Source organism: Canis lupus, chromosome X (assembly GCF_003254725.2).
Source record: "Canis lupus dingo isolate Sandy chromosome X, ASM325472v2, whole genome shotgun sequence".
Taxonomy (NCBI): domain Eukaryota; kingdom Metazoa; phylum Chordata; class Mammalia; order Carnivora; family Canidae; genus Canis; species Canis lupus.
In genome coordinates this window covers 46,620,166-46,632,960 of record NC_064281.1, presented here as the reverse complement: position 1 = coordinate 46,632,960, position 12,795 = coordinate 46,620,166, and the positions used below count along the sequence as shown (strand labels likewise).

The window sequence follows — 12,795 nt, the reverse complement described above, 5'->3', positions numbered from 1 at the left end:
ACTTTGGTCTTGATCTTGAGAGCACTGAGAGGTTTTTGAAGGGGTTTAGGCTTTGATACAATACAGATTTGAGTTTTAGATAGAACACCCTAGCTGCCTAATCAATAAGAAGTATAGATTAGATGTCTACCTGGAAAGAGATAACTTAGTTATCTAAGTAAGCAATGATTGTGTTTGGCCTAGAGTGGTAGCAATGGAGGTAGTGAGAAATGATTGACTTCAGAATATATTAAAGAAGTAAAAAGGGGCAAGACTTTATGAATAATTGGGTGCGAGGAAAGAGGTAAGGAAGAGGGAAGTATCAAAGGGAACTATTGGGGATCTGATTTGAGAGATCAAATGTGTCAGTGGTAACTTATTTCACTGAGATAGGGAACACTAATAGAGGGGAACTGGACAGTGATATTGAGATACCTGTGGGACATCCAAGAAGAAATATTCCATAGGTAGTTGAATATACACATCTGAAGCTCACGAAAAATGTCTGGACTGAGATAACAGATCTAGAAGTCATCAATATATAAATGGTTCTTTAATCTATGGAAAGGAAAATAGCACCTGAGAAGAATGTGCAGCCTTAGAAGAGATGAAGCCTAGGATAGAGCCCTGGAGACAAACAGTGACCATGGCATAGGTGGAGGACAAGGACCCCATGTCTCATGGATGGATATGTAGTGACCAAAGAAATAGGAAGAAAAGCAGGAGAAAGTAGTGTCATAAAACCAGGGGGAAAGAATGTTTCAAAAGGAAGAAGGGGTCAATAGTGTTGAATGCTATCAAGAGGTCAAGAAAAGTCGTGAAAAAATGTCTAGAGATTATAACAATCAGGTGGTGGTCTGGTCTCTTGGAGGGGTTAATTTCACTACACACATTTGTGGCATAGATTGGTAATTGCTTACCCCAATATCCATTCTTATCTTCTTCCTTAGTAATAAAACATCTTGAATTTTAGCTGGACACAGCCTCCTGGAATAAAGGCCATGAAGACAAGGGTGAAATCCTAAGGATAGTGGAGCAGTAAACTAAAAAGAACCTGAATCTCTTAACAATCTCACGGTACCACCATACCAGCTTTGGACTGCCTACCCTCTAGATTTCTTTTGGGTGAGATAGATACATGTATGTCTTATTTAAACCATTGTTACTTGGAAGTCTATGTCATGCAGTAGTTTCATGATTGTAGTGAGTTGAGATGTGAATGGTAGGTGAGGTATACATGACAATGAGTATAGACTACTCTCTCTTTTTTTTTAAAGATTTTATTTATTTGCTTGACAGAGAGAGAGAGAGGGAGCACAACAGGCAGAGAAAAAGAGAGAAGCAGACTCCCCGCTGAGCAGGGAGCCTGATGCAGGGCTCTATCCCAGGACCCTGAGATCAGGACCTGAGCAGAAGGCAGACTAAGCCACCCAGGCGTCTTTCTTTCTTTCTTTCTTTCTTTCTTTCTTTCTTTCTTTCTTTCTTTCTTTCTTTCTTTCTTTCTTTCTTTCTTTCTTTCTTTCAGATTTTTATTTATTTATTCATGAGAGACACAGAGAGAGGCAGAGACAAAGGCAGAGGGCCAAGCAGGCTCCCCATGGGGAGCCCTATACCTGACTCAATCCCAGGACCCCGGGATCATGACCTGAGCCAAATACATATGCTCAACCACTGAGCCACCCAGGTGCCCCTAGACTACTCTTTCAAGAAACACCTGAGCCTGATTTGAAGGTTCTCCCAAAATCTAGCTCTAACTAGTTTTTAGCCTTTTTCTTGCTGTTTTTCTGAACACTGCCTATATTCCAACCAAACACAACATTTACCATTACCAGATAAGTTCTGCTTTCTCTTGCTTAGGAGGCTTTGTACAATTTCTTCCCCATGGAATAGCTTCTGTTACATCTCTCCTCTGTTACAGTTTCCACCTTTTAAAATTCCAAAACATTTTAAGCCCAGTTACAGCCTTTGGGATGCTGAGTAACCTTAATGGAATACAGATTCAGAACCTTAGGGGATACTGGATTTAAGGGACTCAAGCAAAATCTCAGTCCAAGTCCTTCAAAGAGGCATTCCCAAAGATTTTTAAAGCCAAACTTCCCGAGTTCCCTCTCAATACCACTATCTTCCTAACATAATACCAGAGCTACCCTTATAACCTGTGGATCAGAGGACAGGAAGAAACCTTATCAGAAGAGAAAAGACAAATTCATTCATTCACAATCTTCACCCTTTGACCAGAGAGATTTTTTTTCTACCTTCTCCTTGTGAACTCTTTTGATCTTTAGCACCTACCCATAAAATCTGAAGAACCTAGATCACTGGGTCCCAGACAAGTTTCCAGCATCCATACACTGGCAGGCAAATACCTGAGATCATATAGGTTCTACATGTCAACTAAGGACAAAGATGAAAAGCTGAGTTATCACCAGGTAGCTCTGTTCAGGAGATAAGGAAAGGCAAGCTAAACATTGCTCATGTAGAATGTTAGGGAATGAAACTGCCTAAACCTGGAACATCTAAGATTTCAAACCATTGAAGCTTAAATTGGAAGCCCAGAATATCCTTAACCACAAACCCTCTCTTAACATATTTCCCTTTCCCCAAATTATATGAAATAAGTACAAAATTTTGGAAAATTCAGAGATAAGGCTAGAAGTGGGTAGCAAAGTTTTCTCCCCAAGGATGCCTATCACTTTTTTAGTCATCTGAGTTCACACAACATAGCAATTCACTTAAAAATTGGACATTAGACCTTCCTGTTCTTCACACTTTTCCATCCATTCCCATTACTGGAAAGGCCTACTAACCATCCCTTATCCTGGGCCCCATTCCTCATTGCTATTCGGCCCTTTCTGTCCTTCAACATCTGGGAAGGGCAACTCCTCTATTTCCAATTTTCAGATTCCTATGTCCTCTCTTGTGAGCTACTGGTGGAATCTCATTTTTTCTTTCTTTTACATGCAGGGCAATTTAATTTATTTTGTAATACTCCAAGCCCAGAAAGCTATCTTTCCACGATCAAAATGACTGCATTTTTTAAACCAAAGGCAAATTTTCCATAGATGAGGAAATGAGGAAACTAGCTACCCACTTTTGGACTAACACTCTTTCCCCCTGCTCTTTGCACAGTGAGTCCTTTCTCATCACATATCTGTGAGGCAGATTCAGGCCATTCAACAGTCATGGAGCACCAACAATATTTTAAGCACCTCTATAGAGGCAGTCCTTTTCTTGAGGGGCTTTCATTTGTATTGTATGAGCATCAGCCTCATTTTTACAGAGGAAAATATTAGGAGTATAGGAGTAAGGTAACTTGCCCATGGCAAAGCAACTAACAACTAGTAAATGACAGAGAGAGGCCTTGAACCCAGGTCAGCACAATGCCAAATACCAGAAACTTCACTACTATGCTGTACTGCTTCCAATGTTTTAAGTCGGAGAATATCCTTTCCAATCCTCTTCATAAACATATATGTGGTGGTGTGTTACAATATGATTATCTTCTATGGAGATGAATCTAGCTGGATATTCACATACCCATTTTGATACTATCATAAAGTATCATAGGGTATGTAATTATTTTGTTGTCATGAGATCAACATAAAGTTTTTAGAGTTTTATTTTTATTAAAGCAATGCATGCAAGGCAACAAATCAAACAGTATAGAAGAGCATATGATCAAAACCAATAGTCTCTTGCCTCAATCCTCCCCTTCTCCATCTCACTCCCTCCAGGAAACCTTAAAAGGATTTTTGTTGTTGTTCTGCTGGTATATCCCTTTACAACTCTAGATAACACATATATAGATGTTTCTTGGTTTATAAAATTTAGGCAATATCTTATTGTCTACCCAGTATGGCAATGAGGATTTTGTTCATGTATATATACTGCCTCACTTTTCCCTCTACTTCTCTATATTTTTAAATACTGATATTCCTTTTTTTTGGTTCTTGGTTAATTTTATAACTTGAAAAAAAACATATTCAAACCTTCATTCCTTATTCCATTCATTTTTGACCAGATAATGTCATCTGCCCACTTTTTAGGACAAGGCTATTAGGGCCAATACCCTCCTGCTGCCCATTCAATGACCCACATTGTCAGTTTAATCTTTCCTTTACATTGTTCAGATTATTAACATTTACATTCTGTTCTGCTGCCACAAGCAGGTCTTTCATTTTTTGTTCCCAAGTTGGCTCTAAAACCTGAAGACCAATAAATAGCATTTACATTATCATGACTATGTAAATATTTTTCAAAATCCAGCTGGGTAGTGAGCCATGAATACACTTCCCTCTCTACATATCCAAAGACACAATCTCTGGGCCTCTCAAAGAAGAATGTTTCTACTACCAAAGTCAAAGAGAGTCTCTCTTATATTCTATCAGCTGCTTATAATTATATTTTATTTTGCTTTATAATTGGACTATGATTTTCTCAAATAGTTACACACACATAGAGTTTCTAATAGCTTTTCTCTTTTTCTTGAGTCATTTGCCTTTATCATATCCATTCATTCAACAAATATTTATTGAATGTCTCCTATGTGCCATGCACTGTTCTAGAAGCTGAGGGTACAGCAGTGAAGAAGACAGACATCCTTGCTCCAGGGAGCAGATACTCTAGTGGGCAAGAGAAAATAATCAGATATAAAGTAAAATATACAACAAGTTAAAATGTGGTAAATGCTATAGAAAAAAATAAATCAGGGTAAAAGAAATTGGGAATGCCAGTGATTGTGGGAGATTATTGTACTTTAAAATAAGTTGGTCAGAGAAAGACCCCCTGAAAAGGTAAAATGTGAGCAAAGACTTCAATGACATGAGAGAGCTAACCAAGTGGATACCTGGGGAAAGAACATTTCAAATGAAAGAACAGTCAGTGTAAAGGCCCTGAAGCAGAACTGTACCTACCTTTTTTTTTCTCCTGACATTTTTAGAGAGCATAAAGGTCAGTGTTGCTAGAGAGGTGGGAAAAGGCAGAGAAGGAAGTAATAGGATGAGGCCAGATAGGTAACAGGGCTTAATCTTACAGGGACCTGTAAGCCACAGTGGGATCCACAGGAGAAGTTTGAGTAGAAGTGGAAGAGGATCTGAATTTGGTTTTATAAGGCTCCCTCACGTTATTCGGAATGGAATATATACCGGTGCGGTGGTGTGGGGTGGTGAAAGGGAAGATTGCAAAGAGAGAAGCAGGAGGACCAATGAGGAGGCTATAGTAATCCCTTGGGTTGGATTAACCATTTCCTGGGTTCATTGTTCTGGGCATCTGTTCTGGAAATCCTTCTTCAGCTTTGGAAAATTAACTTCTAATATGTTTTTAACAATTTTCCTTTCATTTTTTCTATTCTATCTAGAACTTCTATTATTCAGATGTTGAAATTGCTGATCTCTATCTCTTAAAATATTTCTCATACCTTGTGTTTCTTCGTTGTTGTCCCCCCCCCCCTATATTCTGGGTAATTTCCTCAACTTTCTTTTGCAGTCCTTCTGTTGATTTTTTCTTATTTCAACAACTTATTTTTCATTTCTAAGGAGTCTTTCTTTTCTCAGATTGTTCCTATTTTGTGGCATCTAGCTCTTGTTTTATTCATGCTATATCTTCTCAAATTTTGCGGAAAATATTATTCTTTTCTGAAATTCTCTTTTGTTTCCAAAATTCCCAAATTGCTCTGGGATCAGTAGTTTTATTTATTTTAGTCTTTTTCTTTCATGCTGCAGTTTCTTTTAATTTACCTGAGGATCCTTGGTTTTCCATTCCTAGTTAAGAGATAGGACTGGTAGCTGGTTTCTCTGTTGTTGTACAAGCTCTAAATAGAGCTCTCCCCCATGAGGAAATTATGAAAGGAAACTTTGTGTGGACTTGGGAGAGGTGGCAACTGACAGGCTATGAGTGGTCCAAATATCAGAATGAGAAGGTTTTGTTCTGTCATACCAAATGCCATAGGACAAATCTAAGTGTTCTCTACATAGCTTGTAAAAATGTTATTAGAGGTTTTGCCTGAAGGTAAGTACTGGAGCTGCATGCTACCTATGTGTGTGGAAAGGGCAGGGAGATAGGGGTTCTGACTGTTGCTGATATCCCATATGCAGACCTTCAAGTAACCTTTTTCTCAGCTCTATTCCTCACTCCCGTCCTCCACTGTACCTGCAGACACAGTCCAGAACGTCTCCAGGTTCCCACATACTGACTAATGCCCATCAACTCAGCCTCTCCCCGACCTTCCTCCACCTAGGTCTCCAGAGGGATCAGGAGTTTCCCATACTTTTCATCTCAGTCCAGCCTCATCTCACTCTAGTCCTAGCAGCTAATATTTACTGAATGCTAACCTTGTTCCAAGGATTCCAAAATTACAATGTCACCTAATCTTTATTACAACTTTACTACAATTTTATGAAGTAGGTGATGTTATTATCCTTGTTTTACAGGAAGAAACTGAAGCTATAGAGTGATTAATATTATTAAATATTAATTATTAATATTATTAGCTCAATGTTACATTGCCAGTAAGTGGCAGAACTGAGATTCAAACCCAGATGATCTGAATCCAGTAGTTCTATATTGAACCACTATGTTCTATTCTCATTTTTGCCCTAGCCTGCCTTGGCCTCTGACTATTCTGGAGATTGTATGGTTTATGTCTGTGGGACCTCTGATTAGTTATGGAGCCCTAAGTTAAGTCTCTCTTGTCTCAAAGTTAAAGTCAATGACAAAAGGGACTAGGATTGGGGCCTTACCCCACCAACCCCTCTCTCATATCTGCTACCTTTTTATGATGATCAAGGCTAAATGAACCTTTCTCTGGCCTAAGTTTCTGGGCTTCTCTGGATGTTTATAGGAAATAAAAACTCCACCTTGAGTCAACATAGCAAACAGACAGACTCAGCACTCTAGTATGTTCAGCTTTTATTCATCTACAGCTAGATGAGGGGGAAAAGGGAGGCATGGAACTGGTCCCTCTCCAGGCAAAATGCCAACCCCAGCTCTAAGACAATCCTGGATTGTATGGGCCTCAACCCCACTCTTCAGGGCAGTTCCTCTCTCAAGAGAAGGGATACCTGGAGGTGTAAAAGAGCAAGAGTTTGGGGATGGGCTCAGACCCTATAGACATGAACAACAGACTTAGGCCAGAGGTGAGATCATGTCTGGGTGGAGATGCCTCATCTGTGTCAGCTTTTTGCTGACTATCTTCCTTGAAATGATATATATCAGGGACCCCCGGGCCCCACCTCATCAAGTACAAAAGTCAGTTTTGGGATGAGGGGAAAAAGATCTGGGATTTTTTAGAAAATTAGCTCTTTGGAGGGGAATAAGGGAAAGTTATTGGGTCTGTTTTCTCAGTCCTACAACTCAGAAGCTAGACCCAGAGAAGAGAGTTACTATTTGCTGAGCACATGTCAGGTGCTGCACCAGAGATTTTAGAGTTATTATTTCATTTAGTCCTCACAGTGTCCCTGTGAGCTAAGCTCTATTATTATCTCCATCACATAGAGGAGGAAACAGAGGCTCAGAGGTTGAGACATAGTTAGGAAACGGCAGAACCAAAATTTGAACCTAGGTCCCTCTGATCTCAAATGCCTTCATTTCCCACTGCCTGACACTGAGAATGAACTAGATGTATGTTATATGTGGGTAAATGGAGGGGTCATGGCTTCAGGAAAGGTGAGGAAGAAGATCAATATCTTACTTTTATGTGACCTCAGTCTCTGGGCCCAGTTAACACATTGGTAAAATGTGGATAAGAATAGTATCTAGCTCATAGGGTCAATTTGATAATTCAATAAGATTGTGGGTACCAGATGCTTATCGTGCTTTTAGCACACAATGGCACTTATCAGATGCAATTTTTTACACCCGAGCTCCTAAAGAGGAAAAAAAATGTATCACAGTGCCTTGCATAGGGTTCAATGAATGACAGCCACTCTGTTATACTCTAAAGCCTTGTTACTCAAAGTAAAATCCATGGACTAGCAGCATCAGCATCACCTGGGAGCTTTTCAGAGAAGGCAGAATCACAGGCCCCATCCCAGGCTTTCTGAATCAGAATCTGCATTTTAACAAGATCTCCAGGAGATTCATGTGCATGTTAAAGTTGTTGAAATACTTGTCCAGAGGTCCCTTATTTTGTGATCTTCTGTAAATATGGTTCTGAGGCTTGATAAAGGTCACAGAGAATTAAGCAGATTTACAAAATGGATGACAGAAATTGTTTTCCCTCTCTGGTCCTTAGTTTCTCCATCTGTATCTCAAGGCCTGTTCAGGAGGAGTTCTGGGTCCCCAAGTACTAGCATATGTAGGCCAAAGATAGAGACTACTTAACCCACCTTCCTATCTTCTCTCTCAGCTGTTGATGACAAGCTATTCCATACGTTCTACTGTGGTTTCCCACTGTGGTCACACCTTGTCATCTATGTCCCGTTCAATCACATGCTGAGGCCCATAAAGCCATCTTTGACCTGGATCTGCCTCACTTTGCTTTTATTTCCAATTTCACTATGTAAGTTTGCTTCCAAACTTATTGTTTTATTTATTTGTGCATACATTTGTTCATTCTTTTGTCCATTTTTTAGCAGAGTATAGTGACAAAGAGCATGCACTCTGAGATCAGACTTCTTGAGTTTGAATCCTGGCTTTGCCAGCTTTGGGACTCAGGACAAGTCACTTCACTTCTGAGGGTCTCATTTTACACATCTATAAAATGGGGATAAAATTAGGACCCACTTGCATGGATTAAATGAGTTTATATATGTGAAAATGTCTGCTAAAATCAGTGCCAGGGACATAAGTCCTTGATAATATTAGCTTGATTATTTTTTTAGCAATTATTTCCTGATGCTGACTATGTGACTTGCACTGTGCTGGGTACTATGGAAAGAGGAAGATAAATTACATACAGTCCCAGCTCCCAAAGAGTTCACAGTCTAATGGGGGACAGGAAAAAGGAAGCAGATAGTTTTAATAATATGCTGGGAGAAAAAAGAAGTGTGAATGTAGGATGATGGGAATGGTGAGGCCTACCAGGAGACAGTGGTTAGTTCTCTACCCCCAATCAGTCAGAGAAAGCCTTACAGAGATGACACATAAATTGAGGCTTGAAATACGAAATATTCACTAGATGAGCAAGGGGGAGGGCAGGGCTGGGGTATTTCAATGTCACTGGAGTGTAGGGCACAAGCAGGAGTAGAGAATGGTTGGAAATGAGATTGGAAATGTAATTAAAGACTAGGTAGTGGAGTGGACTGCCAATGCCAGACCAAGTACCTGGCTCTTACTTGGTGGTGTCCAAACCATCTTATCTATTTGCACACCCTCAGGAAAGACTTCATCGGATAACCTCCAAATATGTATATTTATTAACTTATAAATTATATAAATGTACTACTGAGCAACTATATTTATTATGAAGTATATGCAAAAATACAAAGAATGAGGGAAAAAACCCTATGAGTGTTAGTATTCTTTCCCATTCCTTTATGATTTATCTCCGGCACCCCTGAAGCATGTGCACCTCACTTTAGAAATAACTCTGGCCCAAGGTGCCTAGGTAGCACAGTGGGTTAAACATCAGCCTCTTGATTTCTGTTCATGATCTCAGGCTCCTGAGATCAAGTGCCAGCCCTCCCCACCCCCTCACCAGTCTGCTTGAGATTATCTCTCTCCCTCTTCCTCTGCCCCTCCAGCTCATCTTCTCTCTCTCCCTCTCAAATAAATAAATAAATCTTTTTTTTCTTCTTTCTTTTTAAAGAAATAACTGGCCCATAATGAGGAGACATGACAAGGTTTTAATTAAGGAGTGACAATAATGAAATGGAGGTGGACTGGAGGGGCCAGCTGGGAAACAGAGAGCTCAGCAAGGACCCTGAGGATGTTAAGGGCTGGAGCAGTGCAGTGGTGGTGGGATTAGAGACCACAAAGAGGGAGAAACAACCTGATGTATGCAAAAAGTAATACAGAGGTGCCAACCTGACTTCAGCTTGTCTGACCCGGTAGATGACAGTGCCTTCTTTGCGGTGATAAAAATGAGAGAAGGAGCAAGTCAAGGGAAGCTTAGTGGAGGCCTCATTAGCTCATATAACACCTTAGTGTGAACTAGAAAAAAGTTTTCGCATTTGGGCGAAAACTCAGATTTAGCAGTTGAGTAAGGCCAGCACAGGCAGAGTTTCAGCCTTTGCTTAGACCTCCCTCACCAGAGGGGCTCCTTGTACTGTAAACAACCTGTGAGCCTCAACAACAGCCCCAGGCTTTGTCATCCAGAACCTCCTGGCTTTGATGGGCAGATGGCACTTCCCTAGGGAGAGGAAAGGTTGAAGGAGGTGTGATTTGTGCCCCTGGCCAGGGATTTCAGGGGAGAGGTGCTGAGGTGATTAAAGAGGGTTTCCTAGAAGCATGATTTCCATATAGGTAAGATTTGAAGGGACCAGAGTCACTGCAGGTGAGAAACCGGGGAAAGGAGAGAAGACCAAAAGCAAAAATGCTGTTATGGATTTGTAGTATGAGGACTAACCAGAGAGGTTGCTGATCAAATGATGCAAAGGCCAAGTAGTGGGGCAGAATTTGGATTTTTGCTTCAAAAGGGAAAAAAGCCCCAAAAGACTTTTTAAAAATTAAGTAAAGTAGGCTAAAGTAAATGTTCTTGGGCAGTTTCTGTGGAAAGTATGCTTGCTGGAGGCAGCACATACACAGAGGCCTCAGTGTGCTGCTGCCAGACCAGCTCCACCCTATACCCCCACACCTCCCAGGAGACCTTGGGGCAGTGCCAGCCCCGCCCACCCCCACACCAGTCAAGCAATAGTCTGTTTTAGCTGCTTAGAAACACTTCCCGCCTGAGTGGTCTCTTCTGCAAGCTGCATATCTTCCTCAAGTGTTTCTGGCAGACACTGCTTTGGTCAAATAATTTCACCCCCACCTCCACCCTACCCCCATATCTGTACCTCAGTTTCTCCATATGTAAAGGGACACTCATTTCTGCCTCTTACAGAGTTGCACTAATATTCTCTAGGACACCAAACTATCTATAACTCCTTAAAGGACAGTTCTGCTCCATCCCTATCCTTTACAAGATTTATCACTGACTCCCTATTCTCCATAGCAAAAGTCTTCACTACCATATGAGCTCCTTGAGCCTGGTATTCAAAATCCTTTATTCTCTAGGCTTACCCACTGCTCCAAACTTCCCTCCATACCTTCTTTACCTGCACCTCTGCCCTAGCTAAATACTTGCTGTTCCTTGAAATACATTCTGTGTTTTCCTGCTGTCTATCCAGAATGCCAATTCTGCAAATAATTGTTGAATGTCTGCTGTGTGTCAGGCCGTATTCTATGCACTGAAGATACAGTAGCAAATGAGACAGACAAAATCCCTGTCCTAAAGGAGCTTACAGTCCATTGGAAAAGACAGACAAGGAAAAAATGAAGTATATGTCAGTTTGTGGATGAGAAGTGTTACAAAGTAAAGAAAGCAGAGCAAGGGAGATACAGAGTAAGTAGGAAGGTGTTATTTTAGAGTAACCAAGAATGTCTCTCTGAGGAAATGACATTTGAACAAAGACCTGAAGGAAGATAGGGTGTAAGACTTGCAAAGATCATGAGGAAGAGTGTTCCAGACTAAGGGAACAGTCATTGCAGAAGCTCTGAGACAGGAGTGTGCTGAACAAATTCAAGAAACAGCAAGGAGGGCAGTGTGGATGGAACAGAATAAATGAGGGAAAGAATAGCAGGATATGAGGTTAAAGAGATGACAGTGAGTGAGACTGTGAAGGGCCCAAGGGCCCCTGGTGAGAACTTTGGCTATTACTCTGAGTTAAGACAGTCACAGAGAGTTTTGAGCAAAGGGACATGGCCTGATTTAGGATTAAAAAGATTTCTCTGACTACTGTAAAGAGAACAGATAATAAGGAGGCAAGGCTTTAAAGAGGGAAGCCAGTTAATAGGTCATTTGTCCAAGCAAGAGATGTTGGTAGTTTCGACTTGGGTAGCAATTGTGGGAGTGGTGAGAAGTAGTCAGATTGTGGATGTATCTAAAGATAGAGCCAAAATTCCCTGATGTATTAGATGTGGAGTATGAGAGGAAGAGGGGAGTCAGGCATGATTCTAAAATTTTTCAGCCAAACAACTATTTCCTGACATAAGGAACACTAGGGAGGAGCAGTTTGTGGAGGTGAGGGAGATACCAGAACTAAGTTCAGGATATATTAAGCTTTAGGTGTCTATTGGAAATTCTAGTGAAAATGTCAAGTAAGCAATTAGGTATGTAAGTCTGGATTTCACAGGACAGGTCCACAAGAGAGATACAGATTTGGAGGTCATCTGCCTATAAATGATATTTAGAGCCATGGGGATAGATGACATCACCCAGAGAGTGACTGTAGAAAGAACAGAGGAGAGGGAGGGGAGGTTGAGAACAGAGTCTTGGAGTATCCCAAAGATTTAGAGGCCAGGAAGAGAAGAAGTCAACAAAAAATATACTAAAAAGTCATGGCCAATGAAGACCATCTATCCAAAGCCTCCCTGTTTTTCAGGCCTAGCACCAAGGCTATCTCTCCTAGGACCCTTTCCTAAAGTCTTGGGGGAAAAGTGCCCCCCCTCTTTGAAGTTTATATTTTATTAGTTTCCTTAGTATCTCATTAGTCTCTCAGTTCTCTGAAGTTCAGGCCCTCTCCCTAGTCAGGCCAGATGCCTTTGCAGGGATTTGCATTTTGCTTTCACAATTTTTACCACTTATACCACTCATCATATTATTTACTTAACATAGATTTTTTAAATAGATATACTTTTTAAGATTATTTAAGTTAGTCTTATCCTAAGCAACAATATCTT

General features: G+C 40.7%; 1 protein-coding gene across 1 annotated transcript in view; it reads left to right on the top strand.

The window, feature by feature from the left end:
• Nucleotides 1-12,795, top strand: part of ITIH6 (inter-alpha-trypsin inhibitor heavy chain family member 6) — a 35,244-nt gene that overhangs the window by 3,063 nt on the left and 19,386 nt on the right.